General features: G+C 36.4%; 1 protein-coding gene and 1 long non-coding RNA gene across 2 annotated transcripts in view; one reads left to right on the top strand and one right to left on the bottom strand.

Moving 5' to 3' along the window:
* LOC115612715 (connector enhancer of kinase suppressor of ras 2-like) overlaps positions 1-27,442 on the top strand; it is a 190,965-nt gene that overhangs the window by 25,326 nt on the left and 138,197 nt on the right. The window lies entirely within an intron of this gene.
* Positions 4,357-24,713, bottom strand: LOC115612717. The gene is made up of 3 exons (XR_003993125.1): positions 24,702-24,713; positions 21,809-21,812; positions 4,357-5,050 (listed from the first exon to the last, which is right to left on the bottom strand). It is a non-coding gene; the product is annotated as an uncharacterized LOC115612717 (long non-coding RNA).

Raw genomic sequence — 27,442 nt, 5'->3', positions numbered from 1 at the left:
GGACGGCGCTGTGGAGGAGGCTTGGACACAGGCCTGGAGCAGGAGGATGAGCTGCTGCTGCAAGTAATGTATACGTAAGTGCCTATCTATTTGTACAATGTGCTAAATAGATTTGTGATGGAGCCTGCTTAGGATGAAATAATTCCAGCAAGTGTTTATGTGGGATGAACACACGCTGACGTGAGTGGGTGTGAATAGGACAAACAGATGCAGTGTGCTGAGACTGAGCACATATTTGTGCAAATATGTGTGAATGAGATACTGCTGTTGTTTTCCAAATATTGATGAGGAGCTGCTAAAGTCATACTAGTCAGTTGCTTTGTCTGTTTAGTTTCTTAAATTGAGCACAGATTGAATAAGTACTGGCTGTTAAACAAAAACAATGCCCACATTCACTTCTAACCTCATCTGCACCTTGATTTCCTACTATAATCTTCTTCCCAACAGTTTTATATGCCTTCTGCCAAAAGCAGCAGCTCACTGAAGTGCTTGTAATTTCTCCCTTGGATATTATTGACTAACAAAATACCTATATATTCAGCCCTAGTATATTTGGTATGTGTCTGTTTGTTCATATATCAAGTAGGAATAACTCTGTAATTATCTAATGTCCCAAGAGAATGTAATGCGATAGAATTCCAAGCCACATTTTAAATTGCATATTTGTTAAAAATTTTTGTGTATATAATTTTCTAGAAAATTATGAGGTACATTAAAGTTAGAATCACATTACTTTAGCTGTTGAGGAAAACGCTAGTCCATTATTTTCCATTCCCTTTCTAGTTCCTGACAATCCATATGCACTGCAGCGAGGTCTTTGTGCTAAATAGCTCTGCAGAAAGCAAAAGCTTGCTCATTTTCTTTTGATTCCTGCAAATCACCTCACAGTTATTCAGGCTGCAGGTGCAGAGCCATGGAGCTGGCTCCCCTTGAGCCGTGTGGGTGTGAAAGCAGAGGAGCTGTACTCGATGCAATGCTGCGCTGCGTGGCTTCGTGACTTGGGTCAGTGCTTGCTGTGGGATCTCTGCCTTCGCAGTCCGCGGTGTTTCTGGTTCTTTGGTGCTCTCTGCAGTTTAATTTGCATGTGTTTGTGTAACTCCTGTGATTTTGCTTCGTTTGCGTTACTGGAACTCTCAATTACTTTCAGTAATTGACAGGTGATTGTGCTTGGTGTTGTGGCAGCTTGGTGTGATTTTGGAACAGATTTTACATTCGCTTTACCCTGGAAAACTAATGACAGGTTTGAGGGAATTGAACTAAAACCTCTGTCAGGAACAGGTTGGCAGCTTGGTTTCAACCTATATTTCAGTGTTTAGCTCATATAAATTTGAATCAGATTCAGTCAATGCACGTTGCCATTTTTGCTCCACAAATAGGTTCTTGCTTCCAAGACAGTATTTTTTCCTTAAAAAGAAATTAAATGTACTTTAAACATCAGAATTCAGGAAACAGTCATGTAGAAAACCAAATATTTTTAAAAGTGAGTTGGGTATTAATAGTCAGACCTCAATCTCTTTTTGACTGTAACAAGTAGCATAAATGTTCCAGGACTGACTCATACTTTGTATGTTTGCCAAGAATGACGTGAGTAAATATATCCCAAAGCCAGCTCTTTTTCAGTAGGCTATTGTTAACTGGCATTTGATATATTATAGCAGTATTCATCACAACTCTTCAGATAAGGCTCAGTCAAGAGTTCAGGCATATTTGTTATTTTTCTACACACACACACCCTTCCCCCCCCCCCCCCCCCCCTTTTTTTTTTTGAGACTCTCATTCAGCTTTGTATACAAACTGGAGCACTTGACATGAAACAAACTATGACCATGAAATTTCATGTTGTTCTTATAGATGCCCATGTAAGGTGCACATTTAGCATTTTTTCAGCCTATACACCTCAGTAGTAATGAGGTTTTGGATTTGTGAATGCCATAGAGACTGAAACAAGTTTACTTCATATTTAAGATCCAAAAGGACTTGTACTACTTTTCTTAGATGTACTTGTTTTCCAGGAGCTAATACTGGAGTGGGATTTAAAACAAGGCCTGCGTAAGAAGTTAGTCTACTACTTCACAGAGGCTTTTGGGGAAAAAAATAATGAAGTTGCATGTCTCAAGTTCTATTCATTATGTGGAAGTAAAATGAAAGGCACATACCTGAAAGCTTTTATTCTTAGTGAATTTCTGAAATATTTTCTAACTTCAGAATTTCTAAAATACTTTAGTTATAGCTTCAATATTCCTATCATGTTGTAAGCAATTCAATGCTCTAGTAATTTTTTAGGTAAATTACTGGCATAATGTCACAAAAAAGTATTTCTTAACAAAACGAAAGCAAGGCCTTTTTAATTATGGTTCAGGATTATGATATCTATATTTTGTGTAATTTGAAAACAAGTGGGGTTTTTATTTATGCCATTAAAAAAATTGGCAACAAAATGCCAGCAAGTGAAAATAAAGTACTTGAATCTTGCATGCAATTATTCTAAAATTCTATTGTTATTTCATAAGATAATGAGATGGTAAATCCTACTGAACGCTGCAAACCATGATGTCGGTTTCTGACTCCCACAGTTACTACAGCAGGTTTTCAGATCTCTGGGCACCAGACAAGGAGCTCTTCTTTGAATCTCAAAAGAGATAGCTGTACAGCAGAGATGTGCCTTGAAGCTGGAACATTTATTCATGGATCAATGGGTGGCATTGCTTGAGAGAAGCTAGCAGCCTTGCAGTCTTATTCCTGTCAGAATGTTTTGATGTTAGGCTGGAGATTTGTCTAACACTTGAAAGTAGTCTTGGGATGGGAAAAAAAAGGGAAACAAGATCAAAGGCCTGATTATTATATTGTTTAAATAGGAGTTTCCAGGGCATACATATAGCAGTTTTAAAATATTAATCTTATACCCATTATTTTTCTGTGTAAGTAAAAAGAGATCTCTATAAGTAAACAAACAACTAATGGCCAAAATGTGCAAGGTGGAGGAGGTGGAGGCCTGATAGGCAAGCTATGAATCTGGTACATTGATGTGGAGGGAAAAAGGCTTGGTTTACCACGTGCCTTGGAATTTCAAAGGAACACATGACATTGGCCCAGTTTACATCCTTGCTAGAGCTATAAGTTGCTCCTTTCTATAGGGACAATATTTTCTGGATGTGTTTATGTTTTGTTATTCTGCTACAGAAAGAGGAATATGGAAGTCAAGTATGAGCATCTTAATAAGAAAATAACCTACTCAGGGACTTATACCAGCAGAAGTGTTTCCAGCATAAAATCATGCTCTTTGCTGAAATTGGTACATTAGCACAAAAGCTGTGTCTGTATCGGAGCACGTGCCAGCAATACTGCCGAGAATTTATATTGGGATATTTTTCACTGGAGAAAGTGTATAACAAATAGCTAGTCAGATTTTGTCTGCAAATATTCACTGATGATAGGTCTGAAAAAGGGTTATATAGGATTTAAATGTTGCTCAGAAAGTATTTCCAGATTTTGCTGTGGTGAAAATCTTCCAAATGTGAAGACATATATAAGACAGTACTCTCTTACTGAATCTCTATAACCATGCTGCTCAGAGAAAAACCTCTTACAAATCAATCTTAAATGGTGTACAAACTATAAAGTTAAATGGGCAAATTTAATACTTTAAAACGCTATCAAGACTGCTGTTGGTAATAGCTACATCTGATCATTTCAGCTTGAACATACTGTTTTTCTAAGACCATCTTGTCATTAGGGATTACTTCTGGGGTTGGTTTTTTTTTTTTGGTTACTTTTTAAAAATGTTCATTTTGGGTTTTAGCATCTAGGAAAGAATCAGTGTAATGTAAATAAATTAAACACCTGCACCGATAACTGCCCCATAGTACACACATCCAAAATAACTTCAGGTAAATCCGGAGCCAGCAAAGTTAACTGACCCACAGTAACTAGGTTGGTTCTGTTGTTCTAGACAGTTTTTAAACTCACTCGTTGTATTTCTAGCCTACATTGCAGTCATCAGTGGAACAATTTACAGAAACACATTAATTATGAACATACAGATGTAAGGAATTAAGACTGCAGCCTTGATTTCCGTAGTCCTGAAGTACAGTTCTCTACCACTTGAAGTAGAGGAAAGGTTTATTAGCTTATGGTGGTAGTAATTTTACACCTTCCTTATGGATTGATCTCTTAGGAGTAGTTTCACTTTTTATAATCAGAAAGCCACTGCATTCCTCCATGGCCTCTTTTTGCCTCAGCCCTAAAGAATGACTACCAGACCAAAGAGTCCCAGTAGTATTGTTGTTCCAGTCTTGCCAGTGTGAATAAAGAAGGTATATGGTTGTTAGCTGAGAGAAGAACACATAACCACTCTAAGGAGGTTATATGTGGTGCTTTATTCCGAGGCCCCGGGAACCAGGGGTACCCACCCAAATCTGGTTCCGAAGACCGTTACAACGTGCTCACAATTTATCCTGTAAAGTATTACATATGCATCACCTTTCCCACTATGCTGATACATATTCATGACCTATCCCCGCTTCGTATTATAATGAGTACAAAAGTCATTTCCATATGTTCTGCGCTTGCGCAGTGCCTCCTGGTGGTCGTGGGCAGGGGTCTCAAGATGAAGTAAGTAGTCTTCCTCAGATGAAGTAAGACGTCTTCCTCGCTGTGTACTTTTCACCTTTTGAGTCCTGGATAGGTTCCAAGGATGATGCTTTCACCAGCATTCTTCTTATCTCTTTCTGACTGGTACTGGTATGCATCTTCGTTTCTTATCTTAAAGGTTCTGCTTTGAAGTAACCTGGGGAGTACTGCTTCGCTTGGATAGTCTCATATATTTATCTCCACATCCTAGTTACCAAACTTTCCAGTAGCCTTGAGTGCAGACACCCAGCTCGGCCAAGGTCTGTCTTTGCTGTCAGGACTTTTTATGCGGTACTAAAAAACTCAGCAAGTTTCAAACTGTTAGCAACAGGCTTAACGGAACATAAATCAAGCAACTCACAAGTCTAATTACTTTAAAGCAACTCACAAGTCTAATTACTCTATATATCTAACATGGTCTCTCATGTGGAATAAAAAATGAGTTTGAACAACATAGTGGTAAAAAGTTTCTCTTTCTTATTTGCTTGGCATCTTATTCTCATGTTTTTCCAGTCACCCAACAGTACAAAAATCATTTTAATTATTCAAGAAGCTCAGTGAATGCTGAGACTCAAGCAAATCTAGATCTGGAAGCCTAAAACTTCTTTGAATATTAAGAACTGAATGCATTCAGTGATTAGCACTTTGCAAAACTTCCTAGTTTTATAGCATAAGCAGTTATGTCCAATTTATTCCTTCCTAGTCAGTGAGGATCGCCACGTTGGCTCAGAAATTAAATACATAAAGCTGAGCAAAACTCATTCCCAAACAGCAAAAACCCTCTATTCCTGCTGAAGGAAGGAAGAGAATAATCTGCCATGTACTCAGTGAATGATAAGTTAGCTGAATGTAAATATATACTTTGTGCTGCTTGATACACACAGCAACAGTCCCAGATGACAAATCTGATTTAAAACATTAACGGATAGTTAGAAGCTTTGTCAAGTTGGACTCTGAATGACAGATGCTGACCTATATATTTTCTGAAAGATCTCTAAAACTTGCTCCCAGTTAGTAGATGCTGGGATGCCTTAATGGCTTTGTGATTCTAGGAGTTATTCATGCTCCAGTTTTTTCCTCTGTGTTCATGCCAGCAGTGTAGCACTAGTATTCTCTGAAGGGGGGGTTTGTACAACATTTGTATAAATGTAGGTGTATTTGAAGCAGCACTCTATAACAAGACCTTAAACAGGAGGAAACCTGTAATCTTCATCTAGGTTGTTAGTTTCTCAATAGATATAAACAGAGTGAACTCAAAATTTAACATCTATTTTCATAGATTATGGTATTTTATCTATAAATATACTAAAGTAACAAGGGAAAGGATTTGGTTTTGAGCAGTTATGCAATTGTTCCAGTTGGTATTTTTGTAGAAATAATTACAGAGAAATTCTAAATGAAATGCAATTTCTCCCTAATCTCTCTATTTTTATTTTTTTTTTTCACTTTACTTTTGGCTGCTTTGAGCAAATTTTTAGGCAATGTTAAAATAGCTAGAAACCAAACAAAAACCTGTGAATTTTAAAGCACATTGCCAGCCATTTCAGGTATGTGTTGGCTTGGATCTGAAAGGCTAGAAAGGGGAATGAGCAGATATTTGCTCATTTTGATGCATTTCCTGAAAGCAGATTTACCCAGAACACAGGATATGAATAAAAAAAAATTACCAAGATGTGCAGAATATCACGTAGAATAGTTCTGCTCCTCCATGGTTTTATAATTTAAACCATTTCTGGCAAAACTAGGAAAAACTGCTGAGTATTGTTGAGGAAAGCACAGTATTTGGGCAGTTGTTAAAGGAGACACAAATAAAAAGTAATACTGTTTAAAAGCAGCTTTTATAATGCTAAAACTCAAAAATCAGTCTTGCTGAAAGTAGTATTGGCTGAATAAGACTTTCTTATTTTTTTACTTAAGAGATAATCATATATTTTCATTATTATCTGAGTTCTTGACTAGCATCTGGAATTAGAATAAAGGAAAAAAACCTAGTACCCATTATATGTTTTTGCCTCCAAAGGAGAAAATATTCCTGAACCATGTTTATTTGCTACATTTTGTCTACATACCTATGAAGTATTTTAGCCAATATGAACTCATACTCATGGTATATATTGTTAATTTCTCTTGCCTGCTGATATGGTGCTTAATTTTTTGGACAATCTGTAAAACATGTAAGGTGTATCATATTTGTCAGGGCTGAATGTAGGATTATTTATTTACTGCTGCTGGAAACAAACATGTATTTCTTTTGCTGCTGACACTTTGAATTGTAGCCATCAGGCCGTCTGTTCCCAATTTGGAAGTGTTGCTAGTTAAAAACGTATATTTAAACATGCCTTGACTGCTTCCACTTTAGAAGTTGGAATAGAAACCATCTCAACCTATAAACATAAGTCTTTGATATGCATGTAGACTCATTTACTATACCTCTTAATTTTTAAATAAGATTTCAGGATACAAATCTTATCTTTGAGTATTTTTATCATTGGCCTGATTAACGGAAATTACTGAGTACCCTGTGGAAATAGAAAAATTGCATGTTTTAATCTTCTTGTGAATTATCTACTTTGACTTAAAAGCAGAATAAAATTGTTGGTATTACCTCAAGGAAACTTCTTTCAGCTTTTGGTAGTATGTATTTTGACATAACAAAATAATTGAATTATTTAATTATGAACTAATACATACCAGTGCATGGCATTTACAGTCCATGCAACCCCTTGTTTCTGATCAAGAAGTGAGAACTGTAAAGGCGAATAATCTTTAAAAAATATATAATCCCTAACATATAAGAGACAATTTATGCATTTATATTCAATTCTACATAAGTGCAGCAAATTGTAATCATTAATAGCATAAATGCCGATTCATAGTTGGACCTGTTCTTAAGGGGCCCATGAACAGGAAGGCACTCAGCTGACTTTAGATTCTCCTTTTTAAAGCAAAGCAAGCCTGTTTTCAATATGCTTAAATTTGCCATGCAGCTTTGAAATTTTTTGAGAATGTAGGAAACAAATTGAAATCAGTGCAATAGTGTGAAGAGTCTGGGCAATTTGATCATTTCAGGGGATTTGTAGGATTTGCACAAAGAATCAGATGAAGGTAGAGGTGGGGAATTGCAGTCAGATATAATGACAGAATTCAGGAAGAAATAGCTTTTTACTAGGCTAAAGGGAAGTAATGAGTGAAAATAACAAACTAGTATAGGGACCTTTGTCATCTTTTCAAAAGCAGAGAAAGACAAGGGGTCCTGTGTAATTGTTTTTTCATGGCTGCATTCAATACCATTTTGGTTCTGACTTGCTGCCTGATTGCATGGCCAGCAGACATCTGCAGACAATTTTGGCAAATTCTACTGACATTTGTGTCCCGTATCTAAGGAATTCTGCTAGACATTAGTTTTAATGCACAAGCTGTAAAGCATTATACTTTGGAGAATTCTGTGTTTATGTTTATGCAACATTTCTCTCCAAAATAAGGAAAAGTATGTATAATTTACCAAGTGCCTCGTTAGATATTATATTACTCTTTTCTGTGCTCATTCAGACATGGAACTGAGCCTTGGTTTGTTTTGAATACAGTAAACTCTTTCATTTTCCTGCTGAGCTTTTGACTACTTATTTTTTGGTTTAAAAAAAAGCTGGCATGAAGTTAGCTTTAGGGATGTGCCTATGAGTATTTCACATGACTGCAATAAGCCGGTTTTAGATCTCTCCATTAACAAGAAAATTTATTCAGGAAGTGTAAATAATGAGCTTGCTAATAATATAATGGGAAGCTGATTCTCAGGTTGATGTACCCACTTCCATCACAAGTTTGAATATAATTTTTAAAATCCTGTGTAATTATGAAAGATGACATGCTAATGATAAAATCCTGCTATCAGATCAGCTGGAGAAAACTCAGACGTAATGGAAATGAAGGCTTGACCTTTCTCAGGTGCAGACTTTTATTTCATTATGTGGTTCTGCCTGAGTTCCTTTTTTGAGAGGATAAATTCAGGCAGTTCCTCTCTAAAGATTGAGAAGTGTGGTTGTTCTTTGCTAATCTTTTATTATATCTTTAATTACTAAGTCCTTGCTTAGCTTGAGTTGCACCAGAGTATTTAGGAGCTTGGAGTAGCAAGCATTAAATGTGCTTATTATAGAAATTGCTATTTTTAAGCTGGTTTAAACACAAAGTTACTTTTGGTGCTACAAACCTTTGTAAAGCAATTCCAGAAACATCTTTTTATGTGATATTTTTTAAATGCACACGTTTCATTTCCAGTAGAGCACTACTTATGTGTGCCCCTAAATACTGTGCTGGTTAGTTTGTAGACCAGTGAGATATGTATTTTGGTTTTGGTGGATGCTCAGATGAGTTTGTAAACAGCAGAGCTATGCTACATGTTCTTTTAGCAGAAGCATATGTAGTTCTTATAATGCTTAATGAAGAAAACAGGTATGTTATGTTAAGTCTTTTATGTGATATTTGCTAAAGGCTTCCATTTAAAATGCTTTCAGTTATGTTTGATAGTCCCAGCTAAAGAATAGGGTAGAATAATTCTAACGAATGTTTTGGCAGAACTATGAAAATATCAGTTTCTTTTTGGTTAATTGGAACATTGGAGTTGAGCACTTCTTCAGAGTCTAGATGGATTTTAGTCCTTTTAATGCATACAAATAATACAGAATTTATTCTTCTTTACAATTATTTTGCATCTTTTCAGTTTTAAAAGTGCTTTTTTTTTTCCCCCGATGTACATAATTTCACACATTTATGCCAAAGCATGTGTTATTATAGGAAAACCTGTTCCATAATTTTTGAGATGTGAAATGGATTTTTTTGAGATGGATAAATATTCCTGTTCACTGTTTTAGACATGTGTATGATGTTAGTTGTATATGCATTATTTAGTAGTATCCTTAAGTAAGAACTGAGCTTTAACAATACTTAAAATCATCCAATATTGCAATTCAAAAAACTCCTAAACTTTCAGTTCTTTGCCTAAATACAGTTCTCTGCTGCTTTGTACTTGAGTGACAGCATGTCATATTAATTTTTATTCAGCACTGCGAAGTATGGGTTTGTGAGATCTGTTCTTTTGATCACACATGATAACTCTTTGATGCTACAGGAACCTCAGTGTTTCTAGAGAATATATGTTAAATAACAACTTAGAAACATAAGTTTCATTGAAAATGCCAGTTTTCAAACCAGAGTGACTGCTGATTTAATTAGAAATAGAGACTTCATTTTACCCGGGGTTATGTATCACTTGCATCAGAATGCACTTACTAGCTCAATAATCTGTTCAGCATCCAATTCTGTGTAGGGGCATTTTGCTTTGTTTTGGGGTTATTCCTTTAAGAACATGAGTGTTCCTTTTGTTTAAAGTCCCTTACTGTGGAAGTTTTCTGGTTCATATCACTGTTAGTAGGAAGAAAAGGGTTAGTATATTTGTGCTGAAATATGAAACACTCAGCTGCTGCTCTTCTCAGATATTATTGTTTTAGATTGCATGATGTAAGTTTTATTTTAACTTTATTTTTTAACTTTTGGATTAAGATTAGGTTTTCTGTGTGTATGAGAGGGGATTAAAGCTCTGATTCATTATTGTGCTTGTTGGTGCTTATGAAAGCTCAGCTCTAAATATCTCAGTAATCTATTGCAGTCTTCTAGCTGGTAAACGGTCTCTCTAGACCACCACAGCTCTTTAATGCATTTTGTTATTTGGGAAAATCTCTTTTGAAGATCTGGATCTCAATACCAACATCACTATGCATCTGCTGAATATCGTTGTCCATGCACACCTTTTGCTGAAGCCTTGGGCATCTGACTGGGACATTGTATACAACTGGTCTTACTGGTTCTGTTGTTATTTCATGAAACCTTAGTCTTTACCTACTCTTAGCCTTCTGAGGAAAGTATCTGAAAGTCTCAGGTACTTTAGAGCAGAAAAGCTGTCAGTCATTATTCACTGGTTGGTTTGGAGTAGGGTGTCTTTCTGGTACCTGGTTCATTACCTCAGAAAGTAATTGCTAATTACATCAAAGGCAAAACAGTGCAGTAAAGAGAATATAAACCTGAGGAGGACGAATCAGTGTACAGACACTAAAATCCTTTTTTTAGACAGTAGACTTACATTTAGAATTTCATAGTTATGTGTGACTTCTGAAAAGTCAGATGGTTTCACATTTCTACTACTGTGTTTTTAGGGCTTGATCTTATGCTTGTTTTACTTGGTGGGAATTTTTCCTTCTAACCTCAGTGGGGCCAAATGCAGCATATAGAGATACTAGATATTGTATTTGATACTAAAGAAAACCACCTGCAAATGTGTACTTTGTTAGTTGGGGGTTTTTTGTACAGGGTTTTCCTATTCATTACTCCATTTTCATCTTGGCAAAACTGCACAATTAATGTTTTTAGCACCAAGTCTATGCATGTGAAATTAAATGGATGAACAAAGAAGGTATAGCAATGAGACTTTGTGGAGACTGAGGTCTTAACTGGGGACAGTCACATAATTCACCTGAAGAGGACCTGCCAGTGAAGTTTGGTTTTCTATTTTTTCATATTACAACCTAAATAATGCTAGCACTACTTGGGTTTGTATGCTTTTCTGCATCTTACTTATGATATAATGGTGACTTTTGCAGATGATGATATTTCAGGCGGAAATTATGATTATTGATGCTTTAATTAAGGTGCTTGAATAGTAAACGATCTTCTCACAAAAACTTAGTAATTGATGTTTTCACACAGTATTAAACTTAATAAGCATTACTTAAATGGAACAATTAGTTCCGCAATTCAGAATCAAAATTTAGCTGTTTAACAAAAATCATCATCCCTCTCAGCAACAAAAGTGTAGCTATGTTCTATTTTTGTCATATTTAGTGCTTATTGTCATGCATAGATTTATAGCATGTATGTGAACAAATATCTGCTGAAGAGCAAAGGTCATAATTTCACTGCTTAATGAACACATAAAATAACAGTTTCATATACTTTTAGGTAAATCTAATTTAAGTGAGATTAGTTAAATTCAGATTAATCCAATTTAATAGGTCCCCGTCTCCCTGGCTGTGCTAGTAACAGCTGTATGTAGGGGTTTCTGTGCAAGGAATCACTGGGCTAAAAACGCCCCTCTGCCCTCCTTTTCTTTCTGTGTAGTCGATTTTAAGCTAGCTAGTAGCACTAATCCTTTTTACAACATGGTTCTATACATACTTTTAGTAGCTCATCTGGGGGGGTCTTGAATTCTGCAAAGAGGGCAGAGACCTTTTTGAGTGGTTTTGCTGAGGCAGGGGCAAAAAGTTGCATCAAGCCTCTTGGAGGAACTATCTACCAGAGTGTTTAAATCCATGGTATCAATACCAGTTGGAAAAAAAGAAAAGTTTTAATCTGTGTTTGAAGTGTGGGTCTATAGATAGCTATGTGCAACTCAGGCTTGTACAGATCCCCAGCTGTTGGGGCAAATGGGTAATATAGCATAAACCTGTAAGAAAGGCAAGCAAATTGACTCAAATAATATAACAGCTTTTCTTAATACTGAACTCCTTGAGTGGACAGATTGGGATGGTCTGGACATCCGTCTGCAAGTTTTAGAGCAGAATTTGCTTTGCTCTCACACCACTGTTTGCTGCTTTTTGCCAGTGCTGCGGGTTGCCTTGCATAGTTCTGCTGTCAGCTCGATTTCTGCCAAATACCTGCAGCCTTAATGAGAACAAAGTCAACGTATTTTTAAGAACGCTGAATTTTCTAAAGTTTTGTGCTTTGTCAGCAAATGTAAATTCAAGTTCCAGTTTGATTTTAAAAATTCAGTTCCAGTCCTAACCTGATAGAAAACTCTTCCAAAGTGCCCTAAAACTGTGTCACTGGATTTATAGTGATCCCTACTTGATTTAAAAGAGCAGAAAACAAACAAACTAAACCGAACCCAACTCCGTCCCTCAAAAAAAACCTGTTTTGCCATTCTGCATTCTTGCAACAGTTCATCATTTCAGTCTCAATGGAGTCTTGTTTAAGTGGGAGAAATAATTGTTCCAAGGATCTTAGAATAAGTCCAGATTATCTTGGAAAGTAACAAAGATAGTATTATTATTGTAATATTAAAGAGAGAATCTTAACTCTATACACAGACTTTACGATGATTTACAAAGTCTCATTTTCTTATTTTTATTTTTCCTTTCTCCTCCTTTCATTAGTTTCTTCAAAAATAAATCACAAAGTATATTGAACACAAGCCAGATTGTTCAGATTCTTTATTCAAATAACCTTATAAAATATGCTAAATGGAAGCATGTCTACATAGACACTAAAACCCCATAGTCTGGCTATATGTAAACAGCATAAGCACATTGTTCAGAGTACAAATAGTTATTCTGGCATTTGAAAATTGTCTGAATTGGTAGTGATAAATGTAGTGGAGAATACAGTCCCACTAATGTTCCCCTTTTCAAGCTAGAAAGCTGCTTTTTGACATTTATGACTCCTGCAGGGTTTACCTAACTACCTTAGTGTGCTGTGTGTTCTACACAGTTCAGAGCCTACTACACAAGGCAAGATTTTCCTTACATGCAATAGCCTCACTGAAAGTGTAGGCTGGGATCAACAAAAAGATTGAGTCTTAAGTCAGGGAAGAAAAAGGGAAGATTCTTGATTGAGCAAGGTTGTTTCATTAGTGCTCTACAGAGCCTGTAGAGTGCTAGCGAGAGCACAGCAATTGCTGTTTGACTCCTTTCTTATGCACCTGATATAGTCTCGATCTTCTCTGGGTTTTTTCCCCACTCTTGGTCGTCTGAATTTTTTCCTAAGACTTGCAGCAGTTGACTTATCTTCTTGCAGGTCTGCACTGAGTTAAAACTGCAACTAGTAACTACACATAGTATTAAAAAATAGTAATATAAAATAAATATATAAAGTAGATATAAAATATAAAGTATATATTTTATATTACTATTTTTACTAATAAAATATAATTTATTGTTCACATAATTATTGAAAATAATACAGTTGGTAGAATATCAACTCCAGTATCTGTATTCGGAGATGACTGGTAAGATTTATGTGCTAGATAAATCTGGAACTGGTTTGCAAGGTACTATGTCCAGTAACTGACTTGACTAAAGCAGGATTTTCCAGAGAGGTACACTTGAAAATATTAAGAAACAGAATGTCCATCACTTGAGGGTGCTTGTTCTTCTGTTTAATAACATTCACTGATGGGTTTTCAGTGTTCTGTTGTTTGTTTTTTAAAGCAGTTAATTTCCATCTTTTTGTCTGGCTTTAACTTTGAACCAGTCTTTCACTGCTAAAATTAAAGTGCTTCAGTTCCTGATATTTTATTTCTTTGAATAAGTACTAATAAATTCTAGCTGCATCAGTTAAGTCTTATTTTTGTGAAGTTAAATGAATTGAGGAGATTATCTCATGATGTTCCTCTAAATCCTGTACCACTTCTATGTATCCTCCCTGATTATTTTTCTTAACATCCTAAAATTGTAGGCATCAAAATTGGCTGCAGTATTTAAGTACTACTTCACCCGTGGTACATCCGGAGGTAAAATTACTTCCCTATTTCTGTCAGTACATTCTCACATATTTATCTAAGGATCAAGTTTTATCTTTCACCATAGCATTATATCCTGGGGCTCATATTAAGTTACTGGACCATCTCAAGTCTTTTTTAGAGTATCTGGTTTCCCTGATGTGTGCCCCCATTCTGGAAGTATGCCCTCCAGTCTCCATTCCTGGATGTGTAAAATGGATTTGGCCATTTTAAAAATGCACTAGTTTGAGCGGGCCAAACTTGCTAAATGATCCAGATTGTGCTGTACAACTGCCTCATCATTGTTGTTTACCTCTTTCTGTAATCTCTCCATTATATTTGCAATGATCTTGTATTTAACACCAGCAGAGATTTTTAATGAAGGACAGAAAGAAATAGTGGTAATTGAACATCAAAAATGAATCACCTGCCAATGGATGTGAATAATGAAGATATATAAAAAACTTGGTTTAAAGGAAGCAATGAAAAAAGATGATTGATAATACACGAAAGGAATTAAATGGGTTCAGGAATGGCTTGCAATGGGAAAATAAGGATTTTTAGTCTGTTGCAGAAGCAGTCAAGGTATAAATACAGGATGTTGGAACTGGATAGGAGAGGTATAAGGGACTACATGTATTATGTAGTTATGAGAGAAAAAATATAAGAAAGACACATAATAATGGAAATTAGACATCCTTTGGCCTGTTTCTTTTAAAGATCAATTTCAATGTCCCCTTAGTATGTATGTTTTTAATGAATTTTAAATACACTGAAAAAAAATCAAAAATGTTCTTCACAGATCATAGTTTGGGGATTTTTAGGTTGGTTTTTCAGTTGTCCTATTTCCATGACATTGTGTAAATTATGTAAGATTTCTTTCCCTCTCCCCTGTCTGTTCCTGGAAGTGAAGCCTGTTGGTGGTGGCAGTCTCAGCAGTGCTGGCTCTCACAAGCTTGGAGTGTGAAATCACTAGCTTCTTATTTTGATAACTAAATATCATACAGTATATCATATGTGTTTAACGCACATAATACAGGATCCAGTTTATCTATGGTATTTTTCCAGTAATTTTTCTGGATGTACTTTCATTTTAAAAGAAGAAAAAAGAAGACTCTTCCCTCACTCTTGCCAACAGATTGATTATATTCTCTTCACGACCAAATTAGAAAGCTTTCGGCATTGTTGTTGAGATGCAATCACGGTTAAACAAGATCGTTTCCTAGAGGTGAAGTTTTGCATAATGTCTCAATAGCATTATTACTTGCACAGGAATCCCCTGGCTTTCCTTCGGAAGTTAATTAGAGTCTGTGCAGGGAATGAGTCAGACTGAATTCTGTGGCTGAGAGTGTGTGTTGATTACAGAACTGAAATCATACTAATGGCTTCTCTCAGTCTGCTGGTAAAAGCAATTACTGGCTGGTATTTTTACAATAAATTTAAAGCTCTAAAATGTCATTTTAAGAAATAATTTGCTTCAAAAGCATTATGAAATTAGTATTATGAAAATAATATACACAAAAAAATGGTGACCTTCATGCTCTTCCGTATTTTCAGCTGCATGTGTTTTGGAGACAGTGACTTTAGGATCTGTACTTGGGAGAGACTTTTTGTGAAAGTTTAAAAATTGCTTCACTGAATTGAGAATGTTGTGAAGCTGTAAATGCTTTCTAATATTATAGATCCTAAAAATTGATCCAAAATAGTTTTAAAAAGGAAGGACATACCTTTTAAAGATATGAAAATGAAGAGTTTTTTTCTCTCTCTTACTAAGTTAAGCATTGCTTTTTGACTCATGTATTTTGGCTGTCATAAAAATGAACAAATTCCAGGTTAAAGTCAACAAGGAATGAAAATAAAGGTTTTTGCTAGTTCCTTGCCTTCCATCTGAGAAAGCCCAAGTGAAATCATTTTTGACTCCTAGGTAGCTCAGACTGGCAGAAGTTATCAATAGGAGATTGTGATGGAAAGCTGAGCACAGAAGATTTTGGAGCTTTTCTCACAATGATGTGGCATGTATTTTACAGGCTGATAAGGATCATTTTCTTATGAAGATTTCATTCACATTAATAGTACTTTGAATAATGGCATGATGGCTGCAGGGCTCTCCTAGATGGTATCAGAGATTTATTATCCCATTGATACCTGTATATTTTACTTTTAACTGCATGCTGATTCTCTTTCAATTTGTCAGTTCCTTCCTTTTGTATATCAGCTGTGGTTCAACAGTGATGTTTATATCTATTAGTATATTATCAGAAAGTCTTTTGATACATGGAGAGCATTTCTCATTATGATACCATGAATTTGGACATTATTAATTTGTTTTTATACTAACAAACCGTTTCTTGGTAAATTAAAAGTTTCTAGCAAAAGATGTCTTTAGATGATGCTTAGACCATCATGGCTGCATCAAAATTGAGATTGACTTGCTCTTTATCAAGTTTTTGGGTGAGGGGTGCATATTTTGCATGGTATGTGAAGCAAAACTTAGAAACTTTTCAACAGCTGAGATTGGTAATATGGAGAATTCCTGTACTATTGCTTCATACCTCTGTCTTCTTTCTCTCTTAGTTCTGTCATTAGAACAAATAATTAGAAAATAAGCCTAGCGTAGAGGTGGGAATATCCTGACTTTTAGACTCTCTTTTTTCCCCCCTTCATTGCATGTTCAAATACTGAAAGCACTTTTCTCATGCTTTTCCAAGAAGATTCCCAGCTTCCCTCTTTCCCCTCTCTTCTTTTTTTTCTTTCAGCCTATTACTCTGATAGCACATTCCCTGGAAACCACTAATTCAGAAATTACATTGCATAGCTGAACCCTGAAATTACTTTAGAGAGATAAAAATACATGCAGGTACAAAATAATTGGTGAGTATAAGTTACTATGAATTAAGTGCTGTGGCAGGAGATGACAGGTCACAATGAGCTGTTATTAGGTTTTCCTGCTGCAGTCATTTGAGCCACTCATTTTTCATCTGTTAACAATAGGCTTGCATTTTGATAACAAGTTTAATTTGTCTGCTAATCATTCATTTCAGTAGTTGGATATCTTCATCCATTTAGGAGGCTGTGGCCTGTACACAGTACCAGAAAAACACTGAAAAAAGAACATGATTGAGTTTAAGTGCAGTATTCATCACAATTGTTTTACAAGTAATTGCCTAATTTGAACATTATATGCTCCTCTGATAAACTATGTTATACATAACATCATTTGTCTTTTGTCTGCTGAGTTGAAAATATAATGCAAAATAAATACTGCCTTACTGGAGGAGATCAGGAGGATATTCTGCAAAGGAAATATGTCTGGAGCATTGTCTGAAATGGAAGTGTTAGCAGACAGTTTATGTAATAAATTGGTGGACAATAAGAAATTGTTACAAGCTGTTTTACTACAATATTTCTAAAAGTTTTAAAACCAAAACAAACAATACACCCACAAAACACAACTGGACCTCAAATGTGAGAAAACTGGTAGATCATCTTTTATTCAAAGGAGTCCCAATACCACAGGGATAGAGGATTGCAAATGAAATATAAATCTTTTAAAGGGATTATTACGTGACTATGGAGTACTGGAGAAATAAACCTGATTTCTCCACTAGTCAAGTTTGGTAGAAACCACGGTTAAGAATGAAGAGTTACATGAATAAATATGAAACATTTGAAATCATTTTTACATAGTTCCTAATTTTTTTTTTATCAATAAAACTCAAACACTCTCCTCCCCCTTCTAAATTATTGGATACTTCCCCTAATTCTTGTTCTTTTCACTCTGAAACCTTGCTCTGTTCTCCCTTCCATGGCAAAATGGCACACTTGAGATAAGTTTTACACCTTCAAGTCTTCTTTTCTTAATGCATTGGTGATATTTATAGTCTTAATAGATGTGCACAAAGTTTCACAGGCCTGAAAAAAAGTTGAATATTAAAGTTAAATAAAGTCTGAGGTAATAGCAGATCATTTTGTTATATAACAAGCAGTGCAAACTTGCTAGAAAAATGTGATAACTTTGGTAATCTGATAAAATTGATAAATGTGACAATACTTAATTTTACACTGTATTAATATAATGTGATGTGAAAAGTGCCTGGTTAACCCAGAAATTATGCTAGCAACTTACACTGGTAGCTGCAAATATGCTAAATTCAGTGGCAGTGAATTGAATATCTCCTAAGGCACTTGAAACTTGACAAGGCAAAGGATAATTCTTATGAAAGCTTGTATGAGCAGATGTAGCCAGGAACAAGAACTGTCCCTGTGGAACACCTCACTTGTTATATACAATTCCACTTTATTATTGTTGTGTGTATAGGTCTGTCATATAAAAAATAACCCATTGATCAGTAGCACTTGAGATTGTCATTGCTTTCTCAGTGCTACTGGTTCTCTTTTTAGTTTTTTCCAAGTAAGTTTCTTAAGTGTGCACTCAGCAATTTCTGAAATCAGAATTGCAGGGAGTTCAGCAGAAAATCAGCACACCTTTCATATGATTATCTAAATTTCGGGAGGGTTTTTTCCAGAAAAAGAAGGGTGTGATAAATGCTGACAGGGCAGGGTGGACTGTGTAAAATGCCTAGAAGCAGTAACTATACTTTTTGAGTGCTGCTGTGATAAAGTTTTTCTACTGACTTGATTTTGAACTTTAAGATTTTATTTGTCAAATAAAGAATGAAATTTCACAATCTTTTAGAAATATTAATCAGTGTGATCCTGCAGCAAATTGTTCTGTCAGAGGATGGGAGAGTAAGATACATCTCTCCCTGTTTTGGCTACTCTAGATAACAGTATCGTTTAGGGAAAACCAAAATGTGGACAGGTAACACACCTGGAGGCTCTGGGTTTAAAGAGAATCCAATATGGCACTCCAGACTTTTAAAATAAAATGAGCAAATACAAAATAATTAAGGCAATCAGCTTTTAGAGTGCTCTTCAAGTCATTTATATTTGTGGCAAAATCTCAGGAGCATGGTTTTGCTTAGCAGTAATAAAGCTGATTATTAAGGAAACTTTGACAGATTTACAATAGACAAGGAGGAAATCACCACGGATCTTTGACTGATTTGAGTATGAGTAAATTAGAATATTGGAAATTTATCTCCCAATTCACTTGAGGTTTGTATTTCACTTCCTCACAGCCCTGGATTATTGCTGCCAGGCAGTTCTCTTGGTCGCTAGAGTATTCAGGTTCTTTCCTTTTCCACTTCCCTTTTCTTTTTTCCTTTTTGTCCTCTGATGACTCTCCACACAGTAGCAGTAATCTGTTAATAGTTCTCATGGCATGACCTGTTGTATTACTCTATTTCATTCAATTTTGAGTGGTCTAGTTCTCAAAGTCATACAGTTCTGTTCAGACAATATTTCAGTCTTCTTCTTGACACAGCCTTTTAAGTTTATTGTTAATGTGTTTCATGAAAATGAAAGGGAGCACTTTTGATGGAATGTGAAAGAAGCCAATTTTAAAAAGCCAGCAGAAAGAAAATGTGTGCAAGAGGAAAAGAAAATATGCCATGAGACTTGGAAGGTAAATTGGTGGAGGAGCTATAAAGAGTTTGGAGGTGGATTCCCAGGGAGACTTGATGATTTTCAAGAGAGAGGGAAGAAAAGAGTGCTTAAGATCAAAAAGGACAGAGTAATTAGAGGATAATGAGAGTAAGAGTGAAAGAGAAAAGGTATTGTGTGTGAGATAACTAGACTTCACAAAGTGGGAGATAAGGGTAAATTTGAGGAACTTTTAATCAGCTTTTACCCGTAAGTTCAGGGTATAGCAGCAAATCCAGCACTGTACAAATTAAATCAGTTTAGTTTAAAAAGTTCTAAGCAGCCCTTGCTCACACTTTTACCATTTGGTGTCTGTGAGGTGAGAAAAGTAGAATCTTCCAAATTTTTCTGGAAGATGAACGTGAAATGACGAGCTTTTCAGCTGAGACCTGATGCTTTTAAACACATTACAGTGATATTTCACATCAACAGTCATGTTTGTGCTTGCACTTCTGAAAGACAGAACTTGCACTAAAGGTGGGTGTAGCAGTTGGAAAATGAGCTGTCTCTCACCCAGGTGCATGGATAAGAAGGCACTATAACTGAAGAAGCAGCTTATATCCTTCTGCTTCTGAAATGAGGCAGAAACTGGAGTTTGCTCATACTGTAGTCCTTGATGGTTTTCAGTTATGGAAACAATGGTGAAATGCTTTGTGTGGTTTTGAGAGGTCTTAGTTGTGCTTCATCCTGAAATTTTTCAAAGTTTTTTTCCCTGCAGTTGGAAGTTGACTCTTCTATTGTCCCATCTAGAGATCAGAGGTTGAAACCATGCAGAGGTATGGAGACCTGCAGATTTACTGCAGCAAGAGAACTGGTTGTAGGAGAATTATGAGAATACTTCGGTTTAAAATAATTGAAAACCAAGGACTGAGAAAATTTTTTGTGCTATGGCACAACTGTTTAAGAGAAATATAGAAGAGAATTGATTATTTTTTGTTTATTAACTTGTTAACAAAGCTTTTGAAGGGGATTAATTTTTGCATGCTGTTGGGAGGGGGAATGGAAACACTACATACTTGCACAGTGGAAGTAAAACTGTTTACAAGGGGATAGAGTGGACTGCAAAAGGGGATGGACTGCAAATTGTAATATATCTGCATCATCGCTGTGTTCTCGGCAGCCACTTGGCTGCATGTTAATAGAAATGGTAACAGAAAGTGCAGGTTAGGAAATCAGGGTTAGAGCTGACACTGCAGGGAGCAAATGGTATAAACAGAAGGTCAGTCTAAAAGCAGAGATACTGAGATTAAGAAATGGGAGTGCAGAGGACTAAAACAAGACAAGGATGTGAAGACAGCATTTGCAAAATGAACAAGAGATGTGTGGGAAAACAAGTAGAGTTAAAGAGCAAGCAGCAGAATGTGTGAATACATAATACGTAGTAATTTGATTTTTTTTTTGGCATGAAGAATGTGATAAAGATGTGGTAGATCAAGTGGATGTAATTTTCTATGTCTCGTTTACAATACTTGGTTGAATTTATTTTGATTATGAACACTTGTGAACTAAAATGCTGTAGAGGGAAATGCTGCTTGAACAGAGCTTATTGCAAATACTTAAAAATCATTTTCAAAAAACAAAGGCCAAAATGTATGTCATAAATTTTCCTTTATTCTCTTGGAGGCCATGAATGTTTTGATGGAGGATTGGGTAGTGTGTGATCTCCCTTTCACTTCTGGTTAGAGAAGATGGGAATTTTTCCCGGTTAATTAGGCTCATGCATGAAAGCTGTGAACAGACATGGGCCTATTTCTAGTTCTCCCACTGCTCTTCAGTGTGATTTCATGAAATTGCTTTACATCTCTTTGGCTCAGTTTTCCTACCTGTGAAATAGGGAATTATGATGAGCTCCAAGCTTTTTAGGTTTATGAATCTGTGCGTCTTGACAGCTTGTATGCTGAGAAGCCAGAGCTAACCTTGGAGTACCTCTTTTCAGCAGGAAGGTGATTGTAACTGTGTAAGTGTATTTCAGCCTAGAAATTTTTCCTTATTTTTTTTCGATGAATTTGAGCTCTCCCATTGCTTTTGTCTCTTGGACAGGCTTCAAAGAAGAGAGTTGTCATTTCTGCTATGTTTAAAAAGCTATCTACTCACAGTGCTTCTGCTTGTCACTGGCTTACCAAAACAGTTTTGTCAGAACTGTCTTGAAGAAATGATGAAATATTTGGAATGTTTTGATCAATATCAGACTTTGAACAGAAACAATGTTCTGAGAAATACATATTTAGCTGTCTGGAAGTTAATGTCACATATTCATTGTGAGAAATGAGATCTTTAACAAGGGGTGAGCTCTGAATTCTGGCCATGCCCCTACCTGACTTCATTCATCTTCATGCATTTTTAACTAAAATTCTAAGAGTCTCCCTAAAATAAAATTCTATATTCTCAAAAGGAATTTACTTCAGTGAGAAAACACCCCTAAAATTGGCATGCTTGGACATCTCCATGCTGCAGCAAGTGATGGTTTGCAGTAGTTTTGAAACGTGTGTGACCATACAAGCCAATCCCCCTGACTCAAAAAAAGCACAGTGAAAAATAGAACAGGAGGTATCACCTTCCTGCTGTCGCCTCTGCTTCTAGTCCTTGGAAATGAAATTACCTTTCTCCAGTTGATGTAGCTGTACAGTGCCGTTCCATACAGATCTTTATCTGACACTGAGACCAATTCAGCCTTTTTTAAGTACAGAGGAGTTCCATTGACTAGTTTTTTCCTCACAAGCAACAGCTAAATTCAGCTTTTTGGGTTAAAAATGAATAGTGCAAGAACACGGCATATGGCTGTTTGCCTAAGAAACTGTGGCTTGTGTTTACTGAAAGAAATTGTAATGTGTTGGCATTCATTGTAGTTCAGCTTAACTGGGAGCCTGCCAGAACCAAATCAAAATGTGTTCACAGTATATCCAAAATACAGCACAACTGCCAACTTTGTAGTAGCAAGATGTAACAACCTGTTTAAGAATGAAACATGAAAATTTCCCAACATGCAAAATAAACTCATTACATGTTGTCACTGAAGTGGTATAGAGATATTCCTTACAAGACTCTTTTGACAACGTTTAGGTATTTATAGCTAGTAAGATGGCAAAAAAAGGCTTTAACTCGTCCCCTGATAAACTACACCACTGGATCGCTTGTTCAAACATGTGGTTGACCACTTCAGTGGGACTGACAGATCTAAAGGAGCTATTGAAGGTGTATCAGTATTGTGGGGCACCTTTTTTGCCAGCACAGAGAACAGATACTCTGTTTTTCTGTCTTTGAGTGAGTAGCATGAGTAAGAGTTCACGTCTGTGCGGATAGATGTGTGTGTTGGAGAACCAGAAATGGATCATTTTCTTGCCCTAGTAATATCCATATGGCACGTTCAATTCTCATCTCAAACATCAGCATTAGCTCAGCGTACTCTGCATCTCATCTTACACTCAAAACACCGGTGACCTCGAGGTGATGAGATTTGCTGATGCTCTTAACATTGGGAGTGTGTGTGTTTTTGACAGAGACACATGTATACCAGTACATATCATGGGAGATGTTAATTCTTGTAGAAGATTTTTCAAAATGGAGAAAGCTTTAAGTGAGGTATAAATTTTTTGTGATGTCCTTCCACAGAGACATGAATTTCGATCTGTGAAATTGAATGGGACCATCTCCAAACCTTTGGCCATTGTGGGCTCAGTCATGCAATATTCCATGCACTCTGGCTCTGCTCCAGCAGTGCACTTAAGTTTGATTTGAATCATGTGAATATCCCTGTGCAAATCAATTGGAGGATTAGCAATATACAGGGAAGCAAGACAGGCACTTAAATTCTTTGTTGGATCAAGGCCACACACACAAATCATCACTGTAGTGCTTCCTATCTTAAATAATGACTGCTCAAAGAATGGGACCCTCTGTGATCAGATCAGAATTCATGAAACAGTTATTCCTCAAATAGCTATGTGCCCAGTAAACTGGGCATGAGTAAGATGGACAGAAGTCTAATTAAATTTCTATTTTAAAAGAAAATGTTCTTGATTTGGTGAGTTATACAGTCTGACTGCTGTTTCAGTTATGAAATTAAATAGCAGATACATCTTAAGAAGATTTTCTATAACTGTCAAGGATTTAACTGATGATTTCTTAATTCCTAGTGCAACATACCAAAATTGGCTTTCTACCATCTTACAGTTTCATTGACATAATCTTTGGTTTCATTTCTCATATTTACATAAAGAACCACCAGAGGCGCTCAGGACTAAAACAGTTTCTGCCTGTTGGAAAAAGACTCATTTGTTGTGCTCTGTGTTCTACCTCTGTGCTTCTCGTGTCCCTGCAATTCCTCTTTGCCCTGTCTCCTGGGAATGCTGGCTCTGGTTTCTATGCCTGTGTTGCAAACTGGAGAACAGTCATCTGCCAAACAATAACACTCTTCCTTTTACTTTCCTGGGCCATTGTTCACACGGATCAGTTCCCCAGTTCAGCTCAGCATGCAGCCACAAAGACATTTGGAGGTAGCAGCAAGTGGCAGCGAAGAGCAGAAAATGACAGCTTCAGCTGCTGGATTTTCAAACCAAAGTTGTTTCACAGGCTTTTGACAAAAAAGGTTGAGCTTCCCTTCACCTTCTGCATGCTTCACCTTCAGTTTGCTGAAACAGGCGGATCTGAGGCACTGTGCTGATGTAAAATTACTAATGCCAATACAAGTGGAGAGGGGAGGAAAAGTTGTTGTCTCTCTTGACAGCAGCATGGTCTGAAATTGGCTCGAGCCCATTATGGAACTGCGCCTTTGGTGACATTTTTCTATCTAAAAAGACAAAAATACATCATCTTTGGAAGTATAGTAGACACATCAGATACTTGAAAAGTAAGAGCTGCTGAGAGGTAGTGAATAGCATAGCGGCTTGGTAGTAAGCTAGACATACAAAGCAGAAGTTTTGCAAAAGAATATAGCACAAAACTATCTCAGCTGATCAGGCCTAGGTTTTCTGGTGGCAGACATGGAAACACTGAGACAGTGTGATTAAATTTGAAGTCCCAAACTTCAGTTCAATTTTCTAGTAGTGTACGCATTCTTTGAATCAGGAACTTGGTTAGCAAGATTGTCACAATACAGACTTAGAGAAAAACTAAAATAGTAGTTTATTTAGTGTGTGACTTTTGTATATGCATTGCTTTAGAATGTCTTGTTAAATTCTAAAGTAATATCAGTGTGGTATTAAAATAATCTTTAAAGAAAAGTCAGGTTCTTCATAGGGAGAAATATTCCAAGAAAACAAAAACTGAAAAGTTATGCAAGATTTCTAGTAACAATAATAATACTGTCTTCATCTCACTTTTTGGTTTCCTATGATGGTATTGCAAAGGGAGGACAGTAGCCATGACAGGCTCATCAGTGTTATCTGTGCGTTTAATTAATTGTGACTTTTTTTTAAAGCAGGAGCAATCAGAATACCAATGAGCCTTTTGGACCCTTAATAGTGCAGTCACTTAGTGCAATATAACTTAGAAGACCTGTGAAATACTATAGACCCTGAAGCCCTCTAGAGGGAATACTAATTTCTCATCCTGTCCCTGGAAATGACTAAAGTCAAGGACATTCAATTTTTGTAAATCATTTTTAGCGTGTTTGCAGGTATCTGATTTATTTTTTTAAGTTAGGATTTGCAAATTGGTCATAGGGAGCAAATAGCATCCTAAGATGTCTATTAAAGGTCATCATAACTTGAATTTTTCCAGTCCTATTTCTACATTTTTAGGGAAAAGAAACACTATGAATAGTACTGCCAATTACTATACATTATCAAGTTACTTAACAAGTCACACTCTCAAATGTAGTTTCTCTATGATTCTGTGAACTGACAAAAGCCCTGTCCAACCTGGCCTTGAACACTTCCAGGGGTGAGGCATCTGGATCATCTGGAGAAGCATACAGTTGCAGCACAACAGTAGCTAAGACTACTAATCGTATGCTCTTATGCCATAAAAACGTGTCTATGCTTCTGGATAAAGCGAAGATGCAAGTTGCCACCCTTTACATGTACAATCCTCTTAACACAGGTGCACCAAGCTTCCATTTCTACCTACTGAAGAAGCAAATTGTAGCTGAATGTTGCTAAATCCTCTTAGTGATGAAGCAGCCTGAAATTTCGCTGTGGTCTGTAAAATTAGCAACCGAGTTACATTTGCTCTTTGCCTGCTCTTTAGATTGACTATGTCACGGGCCAGTTGTGTAATGTATGCCTCCAAGTAGCTCTGCTCATCCAGCACTTTCCTGAGTCTGCAACACCTCTACTATAGCCTATTTGTAAGCACATGATCATCAGTTGTGGGCTGAAACCCCTTGTTATAAATGGCAACATTTCCTTTTTAAATCAGGTAGTATAAAATTCTCACAAAAAAGCTTTTCAAGTTTTCTTTTTCTTTTACTAATACAAAAGTTTGAAAGAGAATTATCTTTTGGATCCAGGATGCACTGACCTTTTTCCATATTTGCCAAAAGAGATTGGAGCTGCCAGATTTGCTTATTAATTTACCAAGTGATATCACAGGAAAAATCCTTGCAGCAATAGGTGACACATTGCATTTTCATGGAGAATTAGTGACATCCTGAGAAACTAAATAGTCTTTGGGCCTGTTAGTTAGAAAAAGCTAATCATATCATGATTTAAAGACAAAATGTTTTGTAACTATGAAAGTCATACCTAGTTCACTCTCTGACCTTTTTGGATTATCTCAGTCTTACTTCCCTGCTTTTTTCTGATCCCAGCTATTTCATTTTATACAGAAACCTGTAGTTTTTTAATCTATTTGTAAACTCACTTTTCCCAGTAACTTGTTTCTGTGCTACTCTTGATATAACTTGGCGCTGCTTGAGGTTCCCAGCCATGGTATCTCCAGGTTATGCTCAAAGACCAGAGGATGTCATCTAAAGCATGTCTGTCTGTTGCAGCCTCCTGCCTGTGAGTATCAGGTATAGTAGCAAAGAGTGGTGAGCAGAACAAACCACTTCCTAAGCGTGACTCAAGGAGCTGAATAACCTTTCATGTCTGTCCATCTTTAGCTCTCTGGCACATAAAACAGGGTAAACCAGAAGAGACTTTTCTTTTTGAGACTTTACCGGAACTGGCTGCGACAGCAGTGCAGGAGCCTGCTCCCTGTGAAGCCATGAGGAATAGCTCCAGAAACATTATTTCATATTGTGTTACTTTTGCTGACATAGAATTAATTTATCCTGCTCAGTTAATGCAGTGCATTGCTCTGGGTTGTTGGGTCTGTATCGTTAATGTGTTAATGCATTCACCTTTTCCTTAGCCCCTCTATTTAGAGTTTTTATGGACAGTTCTCATTACTGGTACATTACTATTATCTATCTCTTACTCCTTGTCTGATATTAAGAAAAAACAACTTCAACTGTTTACTTATGAAGAACAGAAAAATAACTAGGAATGGTCTGAGAACTGTTTTGGTTCTCCCCTGTTATCCTTTGGCAGTAGTGGGCTCTGCGGCTGCAACAGCATTTAGGTTGAGGTGGGAACCCTGTAGTACTTCCAGCCTGATGCTTTCTTGGCAAAAAGGAATAAATTTCAGGCGCTAGGCCGGACCTATGTCCCTTTTTTGTGTGCTGCCATCTAAAAGATTTAATCATTTTAAGCATATTAAAAAGTAATATTTCAAACATATGAGTGAGTGATACCCTGTGGTTTTTAAGCGTTTTGTAATCACTTGATTATACCTTATTTTTTGTAC

This window comes from Strigops habroptila, chromosome 9, assembly GCF_004027225.2.
Source record: "Strigops habroptila isolate Jane chromosome 9, bStrHab1.2.pri, whole genome shotgun sequence".
In the NCBI taxonomy this organism is placed as follows: Eukaryota; Metazoa; Chordata; class Aves; order Psittaciformes; family Psittacidae; genus Strigops; species Strigops habroptila.
Note: the sequence above shows the minus strand (reverse complement) of the source record. Positions and strands in the feature narration are given on the sequence as shown.